General features: G+C 45.5%; 1 protein-coding gene and 1 long non-coding RNA gene across 7 annotated transcripts in view; one reads left to right on the top strand and one right to left on the bottom strand.

The window, feature by feature from the left end:
* Positions 1 to 5,202: 5,202 nt before the first annotated feature.
* LOC147378900 (uncharacterized) lies at positions 5,203 to 7,528 on the bottom strand. The gene is made up of 3 exons (XR_015170076.1): positions 7,392 to 7,528; positions 6,975 to 7,042; positions 5,203 to 5,791 (listed from the first exon to the last, which is right to left on the bottom strand). It is a non-coding gene; the product is annotated as an uncharacterized LOC147378900 (long non-coding RNA).
* KCNJ15 (potassium inwardly rectifying channel subfamily J member 15) overlaps positions 5,321 to 20,452 on the top strand; it is a 57,736-nt gene continuing 42,604 nt past the window's right edge. For 5 of the 6 annotated variants that reach the window (XM_086416337.1, XM_086416348.1, XM_086416359.1 and 2 more), the window contains exons 1-2: positions 5,321 to 5,366; positions 5,594 to 5,734. The gene's annotated coding sequence lies outside the window, so the exon portion shown is untranslated. Of the gene's footprint in view, positions 5,367 to 5,593; positions 5,735 to 7,779; positions 8,014 to 20,452 lie in introns of all 6 variants that reach the window. The other variant, XM_086416440.1, reaches the window with a different exon arrangement.

Below are 20,452 nucleotides of genomic sequence, written 5' to 3'. Positions count from 1 at the left end.
TTCTTTCTCTTGGAAAGTGTACAACTCTTCTCTGACTCCACCTATGGAAATCTTGTCAGTTGAATCTGTTCCCTCTTCTGAAAGCGCATCTTAGAACTCCCAGTCAGAATTCACTGCCCTTCCTATGGGAATATTTTGACCATACACACTTACGACATTGCATTATAGTCAGCTATTTGCCCATCTTTCTGCTGAACTGTAATTTATGCCAGGGTGGTGAAAGTGTTAGTCACTGAGTCATGTCTGACTCTTCAAAACCCCATGGACTGTAGCCCACCGGACTCCTGTGTCCTTGGGATTTTCCAGGCAAGGATACTGGAGTGGATAGCCTTTCCCTTCTCCAGGGGATCTTCCCAACCCAAGGATCGAACTCAGGTCTCCTGCATTGCAGGCAGATTCTTTACCATCTGAACCATCTAGGAAGAGAGTGGCAAAACGAAGGCATTCATCTTAGCTATTAATCAAATTAAATTGATGTGACATCCATCACAGTGGGTTCTATTAGTAACAGAAGGCTATGCTGGGGACTTCCCGGCACTTTGAACAACTGACCATCAGCACAGCAAGGCTATGTGCATCTAAATCAAATTCCAGAGTTAGTGCTGAGATTCCCTAATTTTGTTTTGGTCAGAAACCTGCTGTCATGGAGGGGGCAGAAGAGGCTTTCGGAGTGAGAGAGCCGAGATAAGGGGATGGTGCTGTGCCAATGGAAGGGAATCATTCCAGAATCACAGGATTCATGACTTTGGCCAATGTGGTGGTCTTCCCACATCCCCTTGGCCTGGAGTGCCTGCTGCCATCTCCCCGAGCCTCCCCTTGGGCCCTGGCAGCCTTTTCTTGGCAGATGCAGGATTCCAGAGCTCTTGGGAGCTTGCATAGCCTGGCACTCTTATTCTTAGCAAAGGCTGATTGGGACAAGAGCATGAAAGCCCTGTTACCTAATCACCCAGTACCCAATAAGTACCTTTTCCTAAGATGCTACCTTCACTCCAGAACTCCCTCCAAAATCAGGCAGGGAATTGGCTGTGGCCTGAAATCTCAGTGTCATGTGACTTCTTCCTTTCCCCCAGTTGGCTTCCCCCACTCCCTGGCTTCCTCGGAGAAATCGTGCTTTAATAAATTGCATGTGTAACGGTGTCTCAACATCTGCTTCTGGAGCATCTTCTTCGAGACAGAATTCCAACTGATGGTTTTCTAAGGGAAGCTTCTCGCTGGAAAGGTGAAAGGCAAGTGGGACCCTGCCTCTGGCCTGCAGTGTCCTGAAATGCTGTATATGGGCCCCTCCACCCTCCACAGCACCCTCCTTCCGAGGGGACTTTCCGCCAACCTGTCATGGGGATTGCGGGTGCAAACTGGAGGCGGCCACCGAAATCCCACCTAGGCTGTGGAGGGTGCTTTAAGTGGGCGGCACCATAGGAGGTTTCCAGAAGTTTCAAAAACTCACATAGTCCTCCATAAATAGTTCCATATCTAACTCAACTGAAATAGATTTAGTCAAAGGTAAAATGTATGTTTTTTCCTCTCATCACACTACAAGGTTTTTTAATGTCTCGATTCAAGCCAAGATGAAAATTGGAAGCAGTACAGGCTTTTTTTTTTTCCTTTTTAGGAAATTATTCTTGGGAAATGGTTCTCTTAAAAAAGCTGGTTCTAGTGAGTTTTTTTTTTTTTTTTTTTTTTTTTTTTGCCCAGTTTTCAGACATCCCTTTAGAACTTTAGATAAAAGTCCAGACTCTAGATGTATATTCTTTTCAAACTGGACAACATAAGAGTCTTGCTTTCGGTGAAGTGAGAAGAAAGAAAGAAAGAGAGAAGACATATGACTTGCTGAAGAGTCACTCACGTTATTTTTTATTTTAGGCTAAAAGATCAATAGCATCGACCATCTTCCATTACAAATTAGCTGTGTTCTTTGACGAGATCTCAAAAGGTAGATTGCAGAATCCACTCCATAGAACCTGACTGTGTAAAAACATTTGTTCACTGGATGAGAGGGAGCTGAGGTGACAAAAAACATATTTTGTCAAGACTAGTGATTTGCCCTGGTCCCCTCATTTGCATGCATGCTCAGTCGCTTCATTCGTGTCCAACGCTTTGCAACCCCATGGACTGTAGCCCGCCAGGCTCCTCTGTCCATGGGATTCTCCAGGCTAGAATACTGGAGTGGGGTTCCTTGCCCTCCTCCAGGGGATCTTCCCCACCCAAGGATTGAACCCATGTCTCCAGTGGCTCCTGCATGGCAGGTGGATTCTTTACCTCTGAGCTACCACGTAAGCCCCATTCCCCCATTTACCCTCAGAAATTTCCAGAAATTCTTAGATTATCCACTTATTAAAACACACATAATAAAATCTGTCCCCTGTGACAGAAATCTCATGGATGCTGATTCTAGAATTTTCGTTCTCACCTGTCAGCTCTTTAATCATGCCTTTATGATGCCTCACCTTCTCTTGTGAATTCTATCAGATCTGCAACATCATCTGATTAGTGATATTTCCCCAAATGGAAAAAAAAAAAACAGGTTAACATCACCAAAGTGAAAAATATTGCCTTAAAATTGAAGTTACTTCGTGTGTTCATCCTCTTTTTACTCATTTTCTTCTTTCATCATTTTTAAAGACTGACTGAATGAATCCAATCTCTACTGTGTATGGTCCTGCAAGAACTAACACTTGCCAGAGTATTAGCCTGTGATTAAATTTGTGCAGTGTATTACTTGATACTCAAAGGAATCTACACGTGTACATCTATGCCCACGGTAGACTAACTTGGGAAAAATGTAGCCTAATGAAAAATGCATGCGCTGAGCATGAGAAGAGCTGTGTTGAGACTCAACCCACCTCTTTCTAGCTCTGAGGCTTTGAGAAAATCACTCACTGTCTCTGGCTTCCACTTCGTCAACCCTAAGGTGCAACTAATTATGCCTTTTGGCTCTGAGCATCCAGTTAATCACATTTCTGAAGAGCTTTGTAAGCCGAGACGTGTTAGTGTCAGCCTCTCAGTCGTGTCTGACTCTTTTGTGACCCCGTGGACTGTAGCCCTCTAGGCTCCTCTGTCCATGGGAGTCTCCAGGCAAGAATACTGGAGTGGGTTGCCATTCCCTTCTCCAGGGGATCTTCCTGACCCAGGGATGGAACCGAGGTCTCCTCATTGCAGGTAAATTCTTTACTATCTGAGCCACCAGGGAAGCCCTATGAGCTGAGAAAGAACATTCACAATTTAGTTTACTAATAAGAGCTGAGACTGGAAATATGCATTAAAATAATAAGAATTAAAGTTCATTTGTAACAAACAGACCATCCATTTATAATCTTTCGTAGATCTACCTGAGAATTAATTTTCTGAGGGGCTATGATGTGTCAGGCATCCCTCCAGAAACTTGTGGGAAACCAGACAGGTGTGATCGAGTTCTGCAGTGAAGCACAGACAGTAATTGATAAAACATGAGGATTCATGTAACTTATCAGTTTAGACCATGCTAAATGACATACAAAGTGAGAGGGAATGAAATGGTACCATTTGGGCTAAACCTGGACCGTGATGAGGGGTCCAGCCAGCGGATGAAGACCTGAAGGAAAAGACTGCAGACAGAGGGGACAGCTCATGCAGACCCTCAGGAGGGATACAGTCAGGTCTTAAAGGCTGCATTTTTCCCTTGCTCGTTCTTCTTCATCTTTGAGTTTACCTATTTTAATAGGGGGCTTTTATATCCAACCTCCTGGGAGGTCTATCTGAGTCTACCCACCTGGAGGAAGACCAGGTGGACCAGCTTGAAGAGGTCTGGACCTTATGTGGCTTCTTCATTGTCTCAAGTCCTGAACCCCTGGAGCCCAGGGTCTTTTCTTGGGGCGGGGGGTGGGGCACATACTCTTCTGATTGAAGAGGAAAGCTTTGCTTCATGAGAAAGAAGAGGACCCAAGGATGGAGGCAGATGCTTGTTCCCTCTGGGGAAGTGATCAGGGAACGATTATGCCTTGGCTCAGAATCAAGGGGAAAAGTAGGAGAAAGGGGCAGGTCTCGGAACTTTTCCCCCCAAAGCAGAATAACTCCTCACCCTTTCCTGCCTTCATTGAGTTCAAGATCCCTAAACAGCAACAGCTGAACCCAGGATCAAGGAGAGGGGATGCACAGGAGCCTGGAACCCAAAACACAGGAAAAGTTAACACATCACTTTTTTTCATCAAATCAAGTCACTCCCTGGTGTCTCTGATGTGAAGCAGCTGCAGGGCCCTGGGCTCTGCCCAGGTTCTGGGGTAGGGGACTGTGTGAGCGTATCAGTGTCTCCATGGTGACAGTCTTTGCATCCCACCCGGTGTTGTCTCTGGACCAGCATAGGGGAATCTCACTGGGGAAAGTGCCTGTGGGAGTCTTATCCCTTAGGATTTACCAGGGTCCACAGGGCAGAAAAGCCTGGTGGGCTACAGTCCATAGGATCACAAAGAGTCTGACATGACTGCAGCGACTTAGCATGCACTCGGGTCACAGGATGGGGGTAACTGACAAGAACCACGGACTGGTCTCCCTAGGTGTGATGACTACCAGAAACTGGTGGGGTAGGAAGGACACACTAATACATTCCAGGAAGAAGCCCACTGCTTCCATTGCCAGAGGCTGAGAGATCACCCCTTAGACCCTGGCTTCAAGGACGGAGTTCTGACTGTTTCTCACAGAAGTGCGAAACCCTGTGGACTGATGCTGGCCAGTTCCAACACTGAACTTCAAGTACAACTTCCACGCTGTGAAAGAAATTGGTTTTACCCATGTCTATCCACTTTTATGCTTTTTGATCAAGGAAAACAAAGGCTATAGGAACAAATCAATACGGCCGTAAGAGGGGCTGAGTTGGAAACACAGTGTCCCTCTGCCACACTTGCATATATGAATGCCTGATAAAGACTGAGGGCGTCAGAGGATGAGGTGGCTGGACGGCATCACCGATACAGCGGACTTGAACTTGGGTAAACTCTGGGCGATGGTGAGGGAGAGGGAGGCCTGACATGCTGCAGCCCGTGGGGTCTCAAAAAGGCAGACACGCCTGGGAGACTGAACAGCAGCAACGTATTTGATGCTTGCGTGTGTCTATATGGGTTCATTCCGATTTTCCCAGGAGAGAGGGTTTTGTTACTCTTCACCTGGAGAGGAAAGAGGGGAGAGGAGGGGAGAACAGGAGTGAAGGAGAGCTTGTGAGAAAAGATAACCCGGTTATTTATTTATAGTTTATTTCCGCAAAGGGACCTTTGCAAGGGCTTTGATAAGAGGGGCCAGAGTTTCTTAAAGATTAACCGGCCTCCTTTAAGAGGGCATTGGCCTTCTTTCACGCAGGTGTCTGGAGGATGCAGGACTGGGTGGCCCTCAGAACCTTGCTGGTCTGTAGATCCCCTTAAGACACACTGCTGACATCATGGCCTCCTTTCTCAGATTCCCCTCTCTCTCTCTCTCTCTCTCTCTCACTTTTCTCTCCTTCCCTCCCTCCCTCCCTCCTTGCCCGTCGCTCCCTCCCTTCGCCCAATCTCCCCCAGTCTCCTTCTCCCTCTCTTCAGCTCCTTCAGGTAAATCCTACTCCAACTTGCACCAACTTGTTTTTGACTGACAGTGAACAGCGAAGAGAGCTTTCTTCCTTTGGAGCACACCTCAGGACCCAGCCTTCCCCAGGCAGCCGGCGTGGACGGTCCCTTCCCTGGCCTTGTCCTAAGTCCACATCTAGCCAGGCATCTGCGTTCACCCGTCCTTGCAGGTAAGAGTTGCAAGCTTGTTGGTCATTACTGGAGCGTGCTGCACCCTGAAGGAATTTCTGAAAAAAAAAAAACAAAACTTTCCTTCGAAAGGTAATGAAAAAAGTATGACTCTGTTGAAACTGACTGAAATCATTCAAGACGTCCAAACTTATCTGAGGGAATTTACAAGTGCTGTTTGCTGTGGAAAACAGGTTTTTACTTAATGATGGGGCTAAAAAAAAAAGGCTTTATTCATGCCCGTAAAACAATATCCAGATGTTATCTTGTATACTGTGGGTAGAAGCGCTCTAGATGGAGGGAGAAGGCTTACTCTCTTTGCAAGGTTTTTTTTTCCCCCTTCTAGTGTCTGTGAGAGCAAGTTTGTTATGGATTTTCAGTGATTATATAGTGTTTTGTTTTGTTTTGCGTCGTTCTTTGGTAGTTATTTTCCTTTGTCGGTGGAGAAATCAGTTTAAGTTGGCGTAAGGGGAAACCTCTCCAGAATATTTTAAAATCTTTTACCTATCCTTACGAGAAAATAGTTATGTAAGTTTTCCATGGTAGGTATGAGGAATGTAAACAGTTCTGGCTATGGAAACATTAGGAACCTGGTTCACAACCCACGGCTAATGTGTTTTATAATCTGTGTGTAATTGCATGGGCGTCTAGACTGCTGTCGGCTAATCAATGTTATACTGGGTGCAATTTCCATACTGTTCTTGTGAATCTGGTTTTTTATCTCCTCTCTCCACTTCCGCATTTAGTTGCCCAAAGGAAATAAGGACGTGTTGTTCAATAGATGTCTCTTGACCTCATGAGTTCTTTAAGTCACAGGTTAGGAAGCTTACAACAAATGCAGTGTTCCACTCAGTAAAACCAAGGACCAAAATTTGGTCCTTCAAATTCAACTCAAACCTTCAGACTGAATTCTTCTTATCAGAAAATATCTTAATCTTTTTTTTAACCTATAGGAAGGATTTTGAAAAAAAAGTGACAAGTGATTCTTGAAGTTCTTTTTTTGAGATCTCAAAATCACACTGACACACACACAGTTAATCCTAGATCCTATTCCATTCTGCCTTCTCTCATAAATGTTTAAACAAATATGGAACAATCAGCAACAGCCTTAGGTGATCAATTCTTTCACAAAATTGCCCTAAAAATCAAAAGAGAAGAGTCAAATGCAATCATCATGCATATTCAGATGCCATCATTTTATGAAAATTTAGGAGATTTCCGGTTGAACAACTAAGCACTTACCTTGCACACAGCTCCCCTTGGTGCTGTTCTTGTTCTGGGTTTTATTCTGTAGCAGTTTTCCTTCTTCCCTAGTGATAAATATAATAAATGGCCAGGCAGGGAGTGACCCAGAGGTCGTATGACAAGTCTCTTTAAAAGTCTAGAAGGTAGAAGAGTTTCACCAAATCCCCGGTAGTGGTGTCTCAGAAATACTAATGAAATAATGGGCCTGACAGGTTCTCATTGAGTTAAATAAATGCCCAAGTCATTTGGGGGTTTCCTAGAAGTAGACTTAGCTGGATTTCGTGATTCTGGTGGCTTAAGGAAAACATAACTTTAAAAAGTCCTCCCGCCCTCTCATCCCTCCTCCCCCAGTCAACCGTTGTGGTCATTTTCCAGAAAATGCTCCTTTCCCCTATTTCCTCTCCTGACACTTACAGCCAGTGCAGACAGCCGGTGTTTGAGGGGGAAAGAGACAGAGCGAGACCCCAGGCTTCCCACGCCCACCGTCCAGAAGAGCCAACAAAAGCAGCGCTGCCGGCTCCTTCCACTCTCTCTCTGCCCTTGCATGGAGGAAATCTTAAAGGGATTGAACTTTCTTGTTTGGGGATGTGTGCATGTGTAATTATATACCTGAATGACAACATGCCTGGTACAAGGAAAACCACCACTGTGTGGCTTGAGGCAGCCGAGAGAGGAGAGGCAAACTTTTTCAGACTTTGTCACTAAATGTCAAGACTCTGAAGCCTCCTTTCCTGCCACACCCCCCTCTCATCACTCAGAGACACAGGGCAGCCACTGACTTTACTTCCTGACTCTGCTTCAGGGTTGTTTGTCGAGTGTGTTTGCCTGGTGGACGCATCAGAACCTTAGAGGCGGCACAAAAGGCCAAAGAATGAGGCATGAGCTTGCTAGAGTCGCTGACGACCGGCCCCTGGGGACGCTTGCTTAAGGCATATAAGCCTCCCTGATCATTTCCTTCAGCCTTCACTCTGTAAGGAATTCAGCTCCTGTCTTCTCCTCTGCAACCTGTGAAGCACTTCATGCCAGAGTCGATCAGGTACTGCGCCAATACTGCTGTTTCCATTCTTCTTTCAAGTAAAAAGAATTCTGCTCCTCAAAGTGGTAGTTAGCTATGGCCAGGGTTAAAGTTAGCTTATGTGCTTGTGAAGCAGAGTGTGTTGCTTATTAATGGGTACATGAGATGCATATCAGGGAGAAGCAGTTCTTCGTTCTCCTCTCTCCTGCTCTTCACCTTCCTTGGATGCAAACATCTTGGGAGTGGGGCTGGGGTGCCTTGGGAGTGGCTGGGGGCTGGATACAGAGAGGGAAGAGGCAGGAGAGGCATGGAGTGATACAAGCAGGAGGGGAGCTTGCTCTGGGCACCTCAAGGAGGAGGTGGCACTGTGGGAGGGGGCAGGTTTGAGCCCAGACGCCTTGCTCTTTGCTGCCATGCAGGTGGCTTCCTGCGTCAGTTTTAACGACCAGGGAAAGCCTATGGTGGCCAGAAGCAGTAGCTCCAGAAGTGACAGACCCTCCCACAGCTAAAGGAGCGAAGGGCAGCCTGCTTGGCCACCTGGAGTGGAGAATTGAGAGAAGAGAAAAATAACTTAGAATCTAAAAGCAAATGTCCCGGGAAAGAAGCTTTATTTGCTAAATGTGACTTTGTTAGGATGAAAGGAGAAAAATGAGCACATACTCATTCCTGGTGGAAGACAAAACAAGATAAGGGAGCCTGGGGGATGTCCCTGGTGGCCCACTGGTTGAGATTTCATCCTTCCAATGCAGGGGGCCTGGGTTCAATCCCTGATTGGGGAACTAAGATCCTACATACCCTGCAGCATAGCTAAATGATGTGTTTTTTTTTTTAATTTTTTTTTTTAAAGTGGGGGAGGCTGAAAATCTGTCCTCCCTGCAAGATGCTGGTTGAGCCAATGCAGGCAGTGGTGTGGGCAATTTTGCTCACAATGCAGCTGAGTCCACATGGAGGTTCCCACCGTATCCCCAAGGCTTTTTACCCAAAAACATTTCTGCTCTTATAAACAAGGTCAGAGCTTGTGAGGAGCCTGTGTACCTGACTTCCCTTCAGCTGGTACTGTGAATTAACTGGTGAAGGCATCCATTAAACAAGAGTCACCACAATCCAACTGGACTCTACAAGTTCACACCTGGCCTAATTCAAGAATAGTTCTTCCACACCTAAAACTCTCTAGCACAGAATCCCAGGTATTTCCATCATGCTTCCAAGATGAGCCAGGGTTTCCTGATCAGGGTTCACAGTATCAGAAGACACACGAGAAGGACAAGGTGTTGATTTGCAGCACTAAAACATACCTGTCTGTAGGAACACACCTGTCCACAGGAAAGAGTGAAGCAGAAGAGCATGTCTGTGCTACCTGAGGGCTGAGGACTCGGAGGACTTCAGTAATCCCTCTTAAAAGGAATTAGCGAGCAATAGAATAGGGCTTCCCAGGTGGTGCTAATGGTAAAGACCTATCTGCCAATGCAGCAGACATAAAAGCCCATGGGTTCCATCGCTGGATCGGGAAGATCCCCTGGAGGAGGAAATGGCGACCCACTCCAGTACTCTTGCCTGGGAAATCCCATGGACAGAGGAGCCTGGCAGGTTACAGTCCATAGGGTCGCAAAGAGTCGGACACGACTGAAGCAACTTAGCATGCAGCGATAGAAGAAGCCCAGTTTGGTTCTGTTCTTCCGCATGACCCTACAGCTCAGCTTCAGAGCAATCTAAAAGCATATTGATCCACATTAAACAAGGCAAGCAGTTCCTTTCCTGCAGGAAAGGAATGTGTCTGAAGCCACATGGCTGCATTGACTATGTAGGCTCCCATTCAGGGTTCTGAGTTCAGAGAAATGACAGCCAGGGCCTGACCCTGTCCCTCTGATTACAAATCACACTAATCCTCAGAGTCACCGTCAGAGCTGTCGGAATACAAAGGAGGTGGCTCTGAGGAGGAAAGCTGCAGAAAAGGATTCAGTATTTGGGGTGTTTGGAGGGTCCAGATGGCTGGCTTTGGGTTTCAATCCACAACCTGTTTCAGCAGAAATTACCCTGCAGTGGGGCTGATAACTGTGAACATCTTGTGAGTTGAGAAAACTCTCCCAGAACCAGAGGCTGATCAAGACTTTATGGACCTTTAAGATTATGCAATTTAGAGGGCCCTCTTTAAGAAAAAGGAATGCAAGATTATGACTATAAAATTGGGCACAAGCTCTGGAGAGAGTTGGTGCAGGGAGGAGCACTGAAGCTCGCATTTGTCACGTCCGACTCTTTGTGACCCTATGGACACTAACCTGCTCAGCTCCTCTGACCGTAAGATTCTGCAGGCAAGAATACTGGAGTGGGTTGCCATTTCCTCCTCCAGGGGATCTTGCCAACCCAGGGAAGGAACCCGTATGTTTTGCATTGGCAGATGGATTCTTTACCACTGCGACACCTGGAAAGAAAGATCTTTTGTTGTTGTTGTTGTTCAGCTGCTAAGTTGTGTCCGACTCTTTGTGACCCCATGGACTGCAGCATGCCAGTCCTCCACATCCCTCACTATCTCCTGGAGTTTGCCCAAGTTTATGTCCATTGAGTTGGTGATGCTATCCAACCATTCATCCTCTGAAAGGCATCAATAAAACACTTCGAACAGGCCTGAGGCTTTGCCTAGCAAAATATCTATGTGTCTGTCTAGGGACAGCCTCTTCTATTTCTATGAATGCTGTGTTCAATTCCAATAGTAGTTATCAGTGTCATTTCTCAGTGTGAATGCTGGCTAAACCCAGGCCTGCCAGGTTAAATAATGCTGTTACTCAGTAATGTTTCCGTCTTCAAATATTTGCAGATTTGTATCTTGTTCATCTTCTTATCCTTTGCCAAAGAATGTAAGGTTGGCTCTCCAAATGAATCTGGCTTTCTTACTTCCTGAGTTATTCTTTGTCTACCTTTCAAAAATATATTTGAGAAGCTTATCATTAGCTTTGAAATATCATGAAATTTGACATCATCTCTACTCTTCCTACCAACCTCATCCCCAAATACTTGCAACAAGTTAAAGAAAATATATGAGCACAGGAGCCCCTGGATCCTGTGTCAAGAGCCATCTAACAACTAAAGAATGTCTTCTTCCTATTTTCAAAAGTCCAAAGGAATGGAACAAATGGAAGGAATCTATGTATAAGTGAAAAGTGAGCTACATCACTTGCAGACATATATTTGCAACTGACAAAGGCAGTGTGTGTGTGTGTGTGTGTGTGTGTGTGTGTGTGTGTGTTTAGCCATGGTGGCTCAGATGGTAAAGACTCTGCCTGCAATGTGGGAGACCCAGATTCGATCCCTGGGTTGAGAAGATCCCCTGGAGAAGGGAACACACTCCAGTAGTTTTGCCTGAAGAATTCCATAGAGAGAGAATCCTGGAGGGCTATAGCCCATGGGGGTCACAAAGAGTCAGACATGACTGAGCAACTAACGCTTAATAATGAAACTGACGGTGAGATATAGAGGGAATATTCAAGTGCCAACAATGTCACAATACAATGGGGCTTTGCTTTCAAAATTTTGCCTTGCTTGTAAATTTCAAATCTATAGTTAGATTAAGTGTTTAACAATTGCCCTCTGAACAGTGCTTCCATAGTGACGTTAGTCTCAGCATCCCTCTTTAACAAAGGAGGTGGTTTCATGTCATGCGACTCAATTCTTGTTGACATGGATGGCATGATAATCTGAGCAAGAAACACTCAGGGGTTCAGCTCTTGAATTCACAGCCTCCCTGACTCCTACTGCCTTGGGGAGATTAAGGGAGTGAAGGCTCCTCTCCAATGCCTTTGTGACTCAGTCTCTTGGAAACTTGAGAAAGATCCCTCAGAAGCTGGCTGTCTATTGCTTGTCTTAGGAGTCTAGGGAAAGGAGAAATTCCCTAGCCAGAAGGCTGAAGGGAGCATCCCAAAACACAGTCAGTACAAGTAAGGCAGCATCTCTCCTGGTAAGCTCTACTGGTCAGCAAAGGGTCCTGGGGAGAGTTTTGTGTGCTCCTTGCCCTGTAGGAAATAAGAAGGTCTATACTCTGATTGGGCTTCCCTAGTGGCTCAGTCAGTAAAGAATCCACCTGCAATGTGGGAGACTTGGGTTTGATCTCTGGGTTGGGAAGATCCACTGGAGGAGGACATGGCAACCCACTCCAGTATTCTTGCCTAGAGAAACCCCATGGACAGAGGAGCCTGGCAGGTTACAGTCCATGGGGTCGCAAAGAGATGGACACGGCTGAGTGACTAAGCAGATACTCTGATAAGGGAGAGGCTACCCACTCCAGCATTCCGGCCTAGAGAATTCCATGGACTGTATAGTCCATGGGGCTGCAAAGAGTAGGACACAACCGAGCAACTTTCACTTTCACTTTTCTTTCTGATAAGTTTGGGAAATTCATCATAGTCTATAAAGTTCCCCTTGGAAGGTCCCAGTTATCATTACCATAATGAACAGTCTAAGAGATCTGGCAGCAAAGACATCCTTTAACTTTGAATCCCAAGATGTTTAACCATTCTGGACTACAAAGCCGCCTGCCACCTCCTTCCACCTCCTTGCAACTCCTATTCAGTCCTCTGACTAATATTTCGCATGACCCCATCAAGGACACTTACGCAGACTCTGATTGGTGTGGGGTGGAGAGGTTCCACATGGTCCAAGGGAAAAACATGTTATGACTTTGATACTCCACTTGGCTGAGAGTTGTACTTTGGGGACGTGCAGGTGACTGGCCAGCTTTTGGGATTTCAAAGTGGCTTCAAGGACTCAGCCACAAAAAAACGGATTTCCTTTTTGTTTCTTTGTATCTTTGAAGTGTAAGTCATTCAGTCGTGTCCAACTCTTTGTGACCCCATGGACTGTAGGCTCTTCTGTCCATGGAATTCACCAAAGAATACTGGAGTGGGTTGCCATTCCCTCCTCCAGGGGATCTCCCCGACCCGGGGATCGAACCCTGGTCTCCTACACTGCAGGCAGATTCTTTACCCCTAAGCCACCAGGGAAGGCCCTTGTTTCTCTTTTGCATCTCATTCCCAGAAGGATTAGAATGAGTCTGCAGAGATACACCCACACACCCTTACACAGATTAACATGAATTAATGGTAGATGGAAAAGAAAATAAAGGTAAGTCTCAAAGAAGCAGTCTGATGAAATCATTTACTTACATGAGTTTTCATCTATTTTTTAGAAACCACAAACTAAATGTACACAGACCTACAGCTGCAGAATTGTGTTTGTGCTTCAGAATTAAACGTATGTTTTAAAATATGTTTTATGTTTGACCCTGGAAATCAATTAGGCTCTCCCTGAACCTAGTTTTACTCACACCATGTTTTATAATTCTTTTGAAAGAATTATAATGACAATTATAATTAAAAGAATTATAATTAACAATATTAATTCTGCCTCTTGAGATCCCTTTCTTCTTCTCTGTTGCTCATTAGGGCTATGATTTAGCTGTCTATAAGTGAGGTTATAAGCTTTCTTCATCCAGAATGTAGCTGACTGATCCCACATCACTCCACTTTACAATGGTCTGTCTATTTGCCTCTTTCCCCTACCAGGCAGTAAGCTCAACGTCAGTGGAGATTTTACCTTATTCTGTCTCTGTGCTCCCAGAGCTGAGTCTAAATAATTCCTCGGGCAATGCTTTTGAATCAACATGCATTGACGTGAAGGCATGATTTCTGCTATAATTACATCTTCAGTTGAACCATGATTTACACCCACCCCATCCTGCAAACATAGAGGACAGAACCCTGTGCCTGAGGTGTTTTGAAAATACATTTATCTGAAAACTCCTGACTAGGGCATTTTCTCCCTTAATGATATTTGCAAAGTGGTAGATTGGCTGTTGGAATTGCTTAACAGGGGCTATTAAAGAGCAAAACGTATTTGTATGAGGGAGAAGAAGCAGGCCACCAGTAGCTGTGGCAGCAGTTGGGTGAACCCATGCAGTGGAAATAGGAAACACACACACAGTGTATTTTGGAAAGAAGAAAATTGAAATAAAGCAAAAAAAAAAAAAAAAATATGGAGCCAGCAGTGCTCTGTGTGGGCTGAAAGTTTGATCCTGGGGAAGAGAATAATGGAAAGAAAGGACAGAAAGAATTTACTGCGATCTTAGTAGGCAGGAAAGGGTGATTTGATCCATGGCGAGACCCATCCAGGAGACAGGGAATTCACATCATTTCAGGCTCCCTCAAATGCTATGTTTAGATACGGTCTGTGTTGGCATACCTGTGGCAATGAGGGTATTTGGCTCACAATGTGTTTTGAATTTTAAGATGAAGAGAATTTCCTAAGATTTGCCCATTTTAAAGATGAAATATTATAGGACTAAAATTGAGAAGAGCCACTTTTCTGTGGTTACAATCAAATGCGTATCATTCCGACTGGGGGTAGTGGATGCCTGTACATGGTGTTTCAGAATCCGCACAAGGGTATGGATAGTTAAACCTACATTTTGTAACTGTGAGTATTAACTTATCTAAAGTCCAATATCCTGGGGATGCTCTCTTAACTAGCCCTTTGGCACAGCGTTTTGCTTTGTTTTCAATATGTGAAGAAATGATCTGTGACCTCCTAGCACTGTGGTTGGTCAAAATATACATTTAATGAGTTTCTTCACCAATGCCCATCAGTATCTTGGTTGGTTAGGCTCTGACACTCCGTTCTCTCCACCTTGTACACATGTGCTGGCAACTCGCTCTGCAGGAGGCTGGGTGATGGTGTCTCAGATGATACAGGAGGAGAGGACTGTCTTTGATCTCAAGGAATCTGCATTCCCCTGCTGGGAGGCCACGTGCATGTGGATGGAGGGGCAAAATTGTAAAAAAAAAATGATAATAATATTCATACTCAAAACCCATGAACAACCGTGGCACCAGGCAGAATGTGATGAGCGTTAAGTGAGGCCTTAACAAAGGGCTGAGGAGAGTCCAAGAAGGAAAGACTAGGTCCATTCGGGGATCTGAGAAAGACCTTGGGCACTGGAGACAAACCTGGAGAATGAATAGGACTTTAATGTCAGGAATGGGAGGAGCAGCCTTCAGAGGTCAGGAGCATGGCAGACACAGGGGTGCACCCGAAGGGAAGGCAGGGAGGCCCAGAGTGGGCAGAGGGGTTGAGTCTGGCATGGGCAGCGTGGGAGTCGGGAGAGACGACTGGAGTCCAGGTGATACAGATGGTGGAAGACACTTCTGAGCACTCACCAAAGGCTGAGTCACTCTAGGTGCCTCTGAGTTCTCGCAACTACTGGCTCTCCAGTGAGCTTTCTTATTCACCTTGTTTGAGAAATTGGTCTGTAGAGTCAGAGCTATGGTTTTCTGGTAGTCAAGTACAGATGTGAGTGTTGGACCGTAAAGAAGGCTGAGTGCTGAAGAGTCGATGCTTTCAAACTGTGGGGCTGGAGAAGACTCTTGAACTGTACGGAGATCAAACCAGTCAATCCTACAGGAAATCAATGCTGAATATTCATTGGAAGGACTGATGCTGAAGTTCCAATCTTTTGGCCACCTGATGCGAAGAGCCGACTCATTGGAAAAGACCCTGATGCTGGGAAAGATTGAGAACTGGAAGAAAAGGGGGTGACACAGGATGAGCCAACTGTGGCTCAGATCATGAACTCCCTATTGCCAAATTCAGACTTAAATTGAAGAAAGTAGGGAAAACCACTAGACCATTCAGGTATGACCTAAATCAAATCCCTACGATTATACAATGGAAGTGACAAATATATTCAAGGGATTAGATCTGAAGAACTATGGAAGGAGGTTCATGACACTGTACAGGAGGCAGACATCAAGACCATCCCCAAGAAAAAGAAATGCCAAAAGGCAAAATTGTTGTCTGAGGAGGCCTTACAAATAGCTGAGAAAAGAAGAGAAGCTAAAGGCAAAGGAGAAAAGGAAAGGTATACTTATTTGAATGCAGTGTTCCAATGAACAGCAAGGAGAGATAAGAAAGCCTTCCTGAGGGACAAGGTGGGGAGGGAGGTGGGAGGGAGGGTTAGGATAGGGAACACACATACACCCATGGCTGATTCATGTGAATGTATGGCAAAAACTACCACAATATTGTAAAGTAATTAGCCTCCAATTAAAATAAATTAAAAAAAAGAAAGCCTTCCTCAGTGATCAGTGCAAAGAAATAGAGGAAAACAATAGAATGGGAAAGACTAGAGATCTCTTCAAGAAAATTAGAGATACCAAGGGAGCATTTCATGCAAAGATGGGCACAATGAAGGACAGAAACGGTATGGACCTAACAGAAGCAGAAGATATTAAGAGGTGGCAAGAATACACAGAAGAACTGTATAAAAAAGATCTTCATGACCAAGATAATCACGATGGTGTGATCACTCCCCTAGAGCCAGACATCCTGGAATGTGAAGTCAAGTGAGCCTTAGGAAGCATCACCATGAACAAAGCTAGTGGAGCTGATGGAATTCCAACTGAGCTATTTCAAATCCTGAAAGATGATGCTGTGAAAGTGCTGCACTCAATATGCCAGCAAATGTGGAAAACTCAGCCACAGGACTGGAAAAGGTCAGTTTTCATTCCAATCCCAAAGAAAGGCAATGCCAAAGAATGCTCAAACTACTGCACAATTGCACTCATCTCACATGCTAGTAAAGTAATGCTCAAAATTCTCCAAGCCAGGCTTCAGCTATACCTGAATGGCAAACTTCCAGATGTTCAAGGTGGTTTTAAAAAAGGCAGAGGAACCAGAGATCAACATCTGTTGGATCATCTAAAGAGCAAGAGAATTCCAGAAAAACACCTACTTCTGCTTTATTGACTATGCCAAAGCCTTTGACTATGTGGATCACAACAAACTGTGGAAAATTCTGAAAGAGATGGGAATACCAAACCACCTGACCTGCCTCTTGAGAAATCTGTATGCAGGTCAGGAAGCAACAGTTAGAACTGGACGTGGAACAACAGACTGGATCCAAATAGGAAAAGGAGTACGTCAAGGCTGTATATTGTCACCCTGCTTATTTAACTTATACACAGAGTACATCATGAGAAACGCTGGACTGGAAGAAACACAAGCTGGAATCAAGATTGCGGGGAGAAATATCAATAACCTCAGATATGCAGATGACACCACCCTTATGGCAGAAAGGGAAGAGGAACTAAAGAGCCTCTTGATGAAAGTGAAAGTGGAGAGTGAAAAAGTTGGCTTAAAACTCAACAATCAGAAAACTAAGATCATGGCATCTGGTCCCATCACTTCATGGCAAATATATGGGGAAACAGTGAAACAGTGACAGACTTTATTTTGGGGGGCTCCAAAATCACTTCAGATGGTGACTGAAGCCATGAAGTTAAAAAACACTTACTCTTTGGAAGAAAAGTTATGACAAACCTAGACAGCATATTAAAAAGCAGAGACATTACTTTGATAACAAAGGTCCATCTAGTCAAGGCTATGGTTTTGCCGGTAGTCATGTATGGATGTGAGAGTTGGACTATAAAGAAAGCTGAGTGCTGAAGAACTGATGCTATTGAACTGTGGTGTTGGATAAGACTCTTGAGAGTCCCTTGGACTGCAAGGAGATCCAACCAGTCCATCCTAAAGGAGATCAGTCCTGAGTGTTCATTGGAAGGACTGATGTTGAAGCTGAAACTCCAATACTTTGGCCACCTGATGCGAAGAGCTGATTCATTGGAAAAGACCCTGATTCTGGGAAAGATTGAAGGTGGGAGGAGAAGGGGACGACAGAGGATGAGATGGTTGGATGGCATCGCAGACTCAATGGACATGAGTTTGTGTAAACTCTGGGAGTTGGTGATGGACAGGGAGGCCTGGTGTGCTGCAGTCCATGGGGTCACAAGGGGTCGGACATGATTGAGCAACTGAACTGAACTGAACTGAACTGAGGATGAGATGGCTGTGTGGCATCACTGATTCAATGGACGTGAGTTTGAGCAAACTCTGGGAGATAGTGAAGGACAGGGAATTCTGGCATGCTCAAGTCCATGGGGTTGCAAAGAACTGGACACAGCTTAGCGAATAACACCAAAGCAATGAAAAGTCACTGAAGGTTTTGCTTGAGCTGCACTTGAGTATCATCCCAGCAGGAAAGTTATGAGACTTGTCAGAAGGGTATTTTGAGAGTCTGGGAGAAGGGAATGGGGAACTGGAGCAGAGCAGGGGCAGGAGAGAGGGAACGGGACACCCAGGAGATGCATTAAGAAGGTAGGACGCCTGGGCTGAGTCTAGATTAGGCAGGAATGAGGGAGTGTCCGGACAGGCAGGTGGGAGAAGGGGACACCATTGTTTGGACCCAAAAATCAGAAGTAGTTTGATATATGGAGAACAATGGAGCCAAGTTTTGGACTAGTCTGTTCTGAGCAGTTCTCTAAGGGAGGTGAACCAGGGGATGCTAGAAGCAGACTGAATCTCAGAGGGAGGAGCCACAAGTAAAGAAGTGGGGCCAGGGATGGCCAAGAGGGTAAGGCCAAGGATGCTGAGAGAGAACAAAGAGAAATAAAGGAGGCTGCAAGTAAGACCCTGGGGGATATGACTGAGGGTGGGAAGGGGAGGAACAGAAGTCCACCAAGCAGAAAGCGAGTGGATAATCAGGGCAGCCCCTGGAAGACTACAGAGTCTTCTTACCCAGTAGCAACAGGCAGAAAGAACTTTCTGAAGACACTGCCACTAATACCCCTCTGGCCCACATGTCAGAGAACACAAGAACTTGTGTGGAAGCCGAAGGAGAGAAGCAGCGGAGAGTCTGAAGAAAAGATGGGGGAGAAGGGCTGTGTAGCTCCCTCCCAACTCACCCTCCAGATAAAAAGTCAGAGGAATTGAGATTATCATTTGACTGGTAAATCAGAGTCTCAGAGGCTTGGAGGATGAGTGAGTGAGTAAGTGAAAGTCACTCAGTCATGTCTGACTCTTTGTGATCCCATGGACTGTACAGTCCATGGAATTCTCCAGGCCGGGATACTGGAGTGGGTAGCCTTTCCCTCCTCCATGGGAGCTTCCCAACCCAGGGATCGAACCCAGGTCTCCCGCACTTCAGGCAGATTCTTCACCAGCTGAGCCACCAGGAAAGCCCAAGAATACTGGAGTGGGTGGCCTATCCCTTCTCCAGCGGATTTTCCCAATCCAGGAATTGAATTGGGGTCTCCTGCACTGCAGGCAGATTCTTTACCAACTGAGCGAGGGCTTGGAGGATGGCTACTTCTAAATCAGTTAATGGCACAAGTTTCTTTCCCTTTATTTCCTGGTTTAAGTATGCTTAACCCATTCCCTTTCCTTTTAAAGCCAATCAAGTTATTCCATAATTTAACATACATCATGATTTTAAAGTGTGTTAGTTGCTCAGTCATGTCTGACTCTTTGCTACCCCCTGGACTGTAGCCCACCAGGCTCCTCTGTCCATGGGATTTTCCAGGCAAGAATACTGGAGTGTGTTGTCATGCCCTTCTCCAGGGGATCTTCCCAACCCAGGGATCAAACTCCGGTCTCCTGCCCGGCAGGCAGACTCTTTACCATCTGAGTCTATGCTTAGCTTCAAGATTGGTTATATGTGTACCCAAAGGAAGATTCTATCAACTCACAGCCCCTGGGAACAGCATGAATACCTCATCTTTGCAAGTTCTGTGATTTAGCTTTCTGAGACACTCTGGATAAAGTACAAGTCCTTTCTTGAATGTATTTCCAGTAAAAAAGAAAAGATAATGCAGTGTCCAGATTTGCTAATTACTGCCATGATTAAAGCAAAACTTTTCAAGTTGATTTTTTTTTTTTTATAAGATCAGCAACCTTTTGAACACAAACAGGACCTAGCAGATGGAGAAGGCAATGGCACCCCACTCCAGTACTTTTGCCTAGAAAATCCCATGGACAGAGGAGCCTGGTGGGCTGCAGTCCATGGGGTCGCTAGAGTTGGACATGACTGAGCGACTTCACTTTCCCTTTTCACTTTCATGCATTGGAGAAGGAAATGGCAACCCACTCCAGTGTTCTTGTCTGGAGAATCCCAGGGACGGGGGAGCCTGGTGGGCTGCCATCTATGGGGTCGCACAGAGTCAGACACGACTGAAGCGACTTAGCAGCAGCAGCAGCAGGACCTAGCAGATAGTCTCAATGATGCAGAGAGAGCAAGCAAGCAAAGCCAGGTCCTTCAGAACAATTCCTTGCCGCCGGCTTTGAACTTACAGTTTAAAGTTTGTTTTGCTGGGAAGATCTTCTACTTTTTTTTGGTGCTGTAATAGGATTAAGCAAAACTTGTGCGTGTCTTAGTCACTCAGTCGTGCCCAAGTCTTTGCGACCTCATGGACTGTATCCCGCCAGGTTCCTCTGTCCTTGGAATTTTCCAGGCAAGAATACTGGAGTGGGTAGTCATTCCCTTCTCCAGGGGATCTTCCTGACTCAGGGATCGAACTCAGGTCTCCTATATTGCAGGCAGATTCTTTACCATCTGAGCCGCCAGGGAAACCCCAAGCAAAAG

The sequence above is a fragment of the Bos grunniens genome, chromosome 1 (assembly GCF_055505025.1).
Source record: "Bos grunniens cultivar Pamir isolate PY7600 chromosome 1, Bosgru_T2T1.0, whole genome shotgun sequence".
Taxonomy (NCBI): Eukaryota; Metazoa; Chordata; class Mammalia; order Artiodactyla; family Bovidae; genus Bos; species Bos grunniens.
The sequence above is the reverse complement of the archived record's forward strand: the minus strand, read 5'-3'. Positions and strand labels throughout refer to the sequence as shown.